The sequence below is a fragment of the Felis catus genome, chromosome B1 (assembly GCF_018350175.1).
Source record: "Felis catus isolate Fca126 chromosome B1, F.catus_Fca126_mat1.0, whole genome shotgun sequence".
In the NCBI taxonomy this organism is placed as follows: domain Eukaryota; kingdom Metazoa; phylum Chordata; class Mammalia; order Carnivora; family Felidae; genus Felis; species Felis catus.
In genome coordinates this window covers 48,017,831-48,023,830 of record NC_058371.1, presented here as the reverse complement: position 1 = coordinate 48,023,830, position 6,000 = coordinate 48,017,831, and positions in this window count along the sequence as shown.

Genomic DNA, 6,000 nt, shown 5'->3' with positions numbered 1-6,000 from the left:
TTGTGGCTCTCACACTTAACCCAAGGATACAGATGTCATTTCCTGGGAGCGCAGTGCAAAGCCAGTAATTAGTACTTTCTCATTCTTGAGGCTGTGGTCTTGTTGCTGTTCCCATATTCCAGACCCATCCTTCCTCTGATATTATCCAAGTTTCAGCTCTTCTGCTCAAGATAGGACTGTAGTGAAAACAAATATATATATATGATATAAATATTCTCTGTGCTTCTCGTATACAGTATGTGTGCAAAACAATCATATTATTTAATTATTGTTACTGCTGTTCTCATTATTAGTGTTTTTCTTTTTATTACTTTGCAATTTTTATCTTCCTCCTGGAAATATCAATATGTGTTGTCAGAGGTAACTGATGGAAAGCAATAGTAAAAATTTTATTAGCATCTCTGAATAAGAAACACACTTTGTTGATAATATTTGTGTTTCCTCCAGCTTTATTGAGGTATAATTGGCAAATAAAAATTGTGTATATTTAAGGTACACATTGTGATGTTTTGATATATGTGTACATTGTGAAATGATTACCATAAGCAAGCATCATCTCCAAAGTGGAACTCATAAAAGCAGAGTATAAAATGGAGGCTGCCAGAGGCTGACAGGTGGGAAATGCGGAGATGTTGGTCAAAAGGTACAAAGTTTCAGTTATGATCCTATTTGTATTTAATTAGCCTGTCTTCAGATTCATATTTCCAGACTTTTCAGTTGAATTTCCAAATGACCCTGTAATATAACAGCTGATAGAGGGGCACCTGGGTGGCGCAGTTGGTTAAGCGTCCGACTTCAGCTCAGGTCACAATCTCTCGGTCCGTGAGTTCGAGCCCCGCATTGGGCTCTGTGCTGACAGCTCAGAGCCTGGAGCCTGTTTCCGATTCTGTGTCTCCCTCTCTCTCTGCCCCTCCCCCATTCATGCTCTGTCTCTCTCTGTCTCAAAAATAAATAAACGTTAAAAAAAAATTAACAGCTGATAGAGAATTTAGAGATCATTAATTGCCTTCCTCTTCCTCCTCCTCCTTTGGCACATACTCTAGCACCTACAACAAGTCCTACACAGTGTGTTTTCCAGACTCTTCCCGATTATGGCTATCTTTATCTTTTTATGTTCTTGTCTTGCGCTCATCCTTCCTCTTATATTAGGACAGTAAGAACTGAATACAATACTCTGTCCCTGGTTTGAGTTTAGTGAGTCACAGAGGGGTGATTATGTGACTTGTCCAGGACATACAGTTTCTACTGGTACAGTTATATATATTAGATTTGTGACACAAAAATAAAAGTACAAATGATATCATACCCAAGGTAGATATCTTTCCAATTATTGCTTGGCTCCACCTGATTCCTGGTCCCTCTGCCACTTGCTCTATTGAGTCTTGAGGCATCTGGCTCCTCTCTCAAGACATGTCTGGCTCTCTCGGCTCCCCCAGTTTAGGCCAGTCTCCCAGCATTGCCTCTGTTGTTCCCATTATGGCAGAAGTCTCAGCCCCTCCAGTTCTCAGATTCAACCCAGCTGGAGCAGCCGAGACTCTGGTTCAACTCCCCTCTGCAGAACTCAAGTGAAGGGTGATGGGGCACGAGATCTGGTTTCTCCAGTGGCTGCTCAAAGGGCCAGGAAGCAGAGATAGATAAATGGGGGTGTTAATGCCCCAGTGGACAAGGTTTGATCAATGACGAACAGGAAATAGAAGGGACCCAGTAGATTTTTTTTTCTCCTTTCTCCTGCTGGATTGTTCTAAGGTATAATCAGTCCAAAATGCATAGTGGCATTCGGTGTGGATGGACAATCAGCTAAGTTTTCTTGTGAAGTTATGGACAGTGTGATACGCACAACCTTTTATTTGCTTTCCCGCTTTCCTGCCTCACACCCCGTGTTCTCCCTTCTTGCCGGCCTAGCATTGCCATACAAGGAGCAACACGTATGCTGCATCTGTAGCTCTGTCTTCTAGAAAACTTGGGCTAAGCCACGTGCTGATTCTGTAATCATTTCTTCTACAAACATTTACTAATGCTTTCCATGGATTCCAGATTATGTGCTGAGAAGTGTGGCCCTCGCTTGTCAAGTTGTAGTAGAGGGAGTTAATTATTTGTGTGGTACTTATAAATCTGTGTTGGATCACAACTTTTCTCAATGATATTAGTACAGTTGATGTTTAATAGAGATTAATGTGGAATTTGACACTAGGACTTATTTATTTGCTTGTTTGTTTGTTTGTTTGTTTATTTAAGTTTAGGGAGAGATAGAGCATGAGCAGGGAAGAGGGGCAGGAGAGAGAAAGAGAATCTTAAGCAGGCTCCACGTCCAGCACAGAGCCCAATGTGGGGCTTGATCCCACAGACGGTGAGATCATGACCTGAGCCATGAGTCAGACGCTCAGCCAAATGAACCACCTGGGTGCCCCTGGCACTAGGGTTTACATAACACCTTATCACAGCATTGTCTCATGTGATGTAACATATTTCAAAGCATTTGCTTTGTGGTCATAAAGTTCCATTTAATGAATATCTAATATTTAATTAACCATCTTCCTGAATTTGGATATGTTTGTTGTTTTCTTCTTTCCCATCCCCCTCTCTCTTGTCTCTCTTCCTTCTCCCTTGCCCTTTCTCTTTCACACCCTCCTCCTTTCCTCTCTGTCTCCAGCTCTGGGTCCCCTCCCCTTCCACACTCACCTCCTCTTTCTCCTCCTCTTTATTCTCTTGGATTACACACTTAATGCTAGGATGAGCACCTTAGCATGCAAATTTTGGCCAATATGAAAGACAAAGAACCTAGAAATGTTACCTCATAACCCCATTTCCAGAAATACCAATGCAGTGTATTGATGAACAAGTAATGTGTGAGGGCAGAGGGCACCTATGCTCTTTTCCAGGAATTATCACCTTTTACAGCATCTTTAGGAACGTTTATATCTGTTGCAAATATTCCTAGAAATAGAAAATGTGTCAAAGGATAAGGAGTATCTCAAGGCAACTGGTAGGGATGGCTAAATTTCTTCATAAGTTTATCCCTAAAAGTAGACATCCAAATTCCTTTGAGATTTGTTATTTTAATAGGTGGATATAGTGTGTTGTTTCCATGATTTTGTTGGTGTGGTTGAACATAATTCTTTTAAAAAGTTTAGCCATTTTGTGTGTGTGTGAATTGTACATTTATATCTGTTGGGGTTTTAGGGATTTTTAATTAACTTGTGAGAAGCCTTTGCAGATTAGGAATATCCTCTGGTTTCCTGTAGTATTTCTCATAAATACTTTTCTTAGCCTAATGATATTTTTTATTTTATTTTATTTTTTATTAAAATTTTTTTAATGTTTATTCATTTTTGAGAGAGAAAAAGAGAGAGACAGAGACCGACTGAGCGTACATGGGGGAGGGGCAGAGAGAGAGGGAGACACAGAATCTGAAGCAGGCTCCAGGCTCTGAGCAGTCAGCACAGAGCCCCATGCAGGGCTCGAACCCACGAACCGGGAGATGGTGACCTGAGCTGAAGTCCAACGCTCAACCGACTGAGCCACCCAGGTGTCCCTGATGGTTGTTTTTTTAACACATGATTTTACTTTACATAATCAGACATTTTTGAATCCTGTTTCTCACACTTTATATTACATCGACTGTCAACTTTGTCTCATCTGCAAATTAGACCAAAGATACCTTTTTCAAAGCCATAGATTTAAAAAAATAGCACAGAACAAAACACGTTGAATCCAATAAGACAGAGGTCAGAATCAGGCAATACAGGCTGACATTTGTCTGCTAACAAATTTAACTTAGCGATTTATCATTCACAGATGTCTTTCTCTCTTCTCCACAAAATCATTGCAAGAGGCTCCATCTGTCTTGACCTCAGCATGGTGTTTGTGTCCCTGCACAGCACCCTTCCTACCACTTTCTTTTATTTTTTTAATGTTTGTTTGTTTGTTTGTTTTGAGAGAGAGAGAGAAAGAGAGAGAGAGAGAGAGAGAATATGTGTGCGAGCATGAGGGAGGGGCAGATAGAATCCCAAGCAGGCTTCACATGATTAGCACAGAGCCGAATGTGGAGCTTGAACTCACGAACCGTGAGACTACAACCTGAGTTGAAACCGAGAGTTGGATGCCCAGCAGCCTGAGCCACCCCCTTGCCACCACTTTCTAATGGCTCCAGTACAACCATGCAAAATGGAACGGCTGGACTTGTGTTTATAAAAAAGGCAATAATTCTGGAAAACCGCAGAGGCACCCTCTGTTCTCACACTGTAGCTGCTCGTTAATGCGTGCCATAGTATTTCTGGAAATGGGGTAATGAAGTGACATTTCTAGGTTCTTTATTTCTCCTACTGAGAATTGGGACAAAACTGATGTGAATAATCATGCCATACGGGAATATGCCAGAATTCTCTGTCAGCAGAGTCCATCAACCCTGTTTCTGTGACCTCATCCAAACCTTAGGAGCTTCCTCTGGGACAGATCAACTTATATCATGTTAGGAGGCATTATTTTAGCTTGGGCTGTAATTCCTTCTCAACTGTGTTTTCCTTCCACACCCTCTCTAGTTTTTAAATAATTAACCTTGATAAAAAAGGTAGAAACCAATTAGGAATAGTCCTGTCTTTTCTCTGTTGACATAAAATGGTATGTTGAATCCTTGGTAATTATGGTTTCTTTTGTTCTTGTTATTATGGTTTCTTCCTCGTTCTTGTCCTCTCTTTAGACCTGCAAAAATAAAATCAACCAGTGTGAAATCAGCATGTACAATTCTGGGGGCAAGTGTGGGCTGAAGCTGCCTGAGGTTTACGACCATCATCAGACCTGCCCAAGGCCTCATTCAGGCCATGCTATCAATCACCTAGTGCTTTGAGCTGTGGTCTAACATTCCCATTCTGCAGGGGAGAGCCGGGAACCCCAGACCCATATTCAGTTATGCAGTGTAGATCTGGTTGTGTCTGATGTCTATTAACTGATGAGTTTTACTTTGCTTCTCAGTTTCTTCTTGCGGAAAGGGAAGGGGACTACCAAAGTCGTAAGATCGTGCTTCCATCTAGGGATCCTTTTCTTCCTTCCCACAGAACTCCCTGGAAAGATACCTTCACCTTGCTTCGTGCACAGCTTCCCTGGATGTTACCAGGAGACTGACTAAAGGAGACAAAAGACTCTAGTTTGGACAAGAATGTCTCCTGTGCTGTTTAACTTTTTGGGCAATAAATGTTCCTAGAGCTCAGCTGCAGAGGTGGATAACACATACGTTCAGGCTTGAACCTGCAAGCTGTTAAGGGCAAAGAGCACAGGAAATTCAATTCCAAGGTCTAGTTGTTCCTGATCGGACTTGACGTGTGTGCCTGGACAATAAGATTTGTGACCTCAGCAGAATAAATGTAAACCTAATCCCAATTAGCATGTATAAATAGCCCTGCTCCAAGTATTCCGTCTCCACTTCAGACCCTCCAAATGCAGGGGAGGAATGGGGTGCAGGCTGTGGAGCCTGGTAGATCTGGGTTCGAGTAGATCGGATTCTCTCCCATCTCCCGGCACGTCCCTGTGGGCACATCACTTGGCCTCGCAAAGCTTCAGTTTCTTTATCTTAAAAAGGATGACGAAAATAGTAACTGTCTTGTAGCTTTGTGAATATTAAGAAAGCATATGCTTCGCACCGGGCTTTGTATGGTTGTATTTTTTTAGTTTTTTAAAATGTTTTATTTTTAATGATAAAGTAATACTATAATAATTTTATGACTACTAATAAATATTATACAATAATGCATTTTATCTATACGCCTGGACTTTCATGATAAGGATATTAATAGTAAACATTTTTATCATTGTCATCAAGATCGAGCCAAGAATAGAGATGTCATGCATCATTACACGTTTCCGAGGACCTAAAAGCAATTCACAGGCAGGAAGTCCTTCTGACTCTATGTGATATTTTTCTTTTGTCTTTTCTCAGGACAAAGGCATACTGTCTGAATCCTTTCTTCTTGAAATTTATTCTCTTTTCACCCACATATGCCCCTGAAC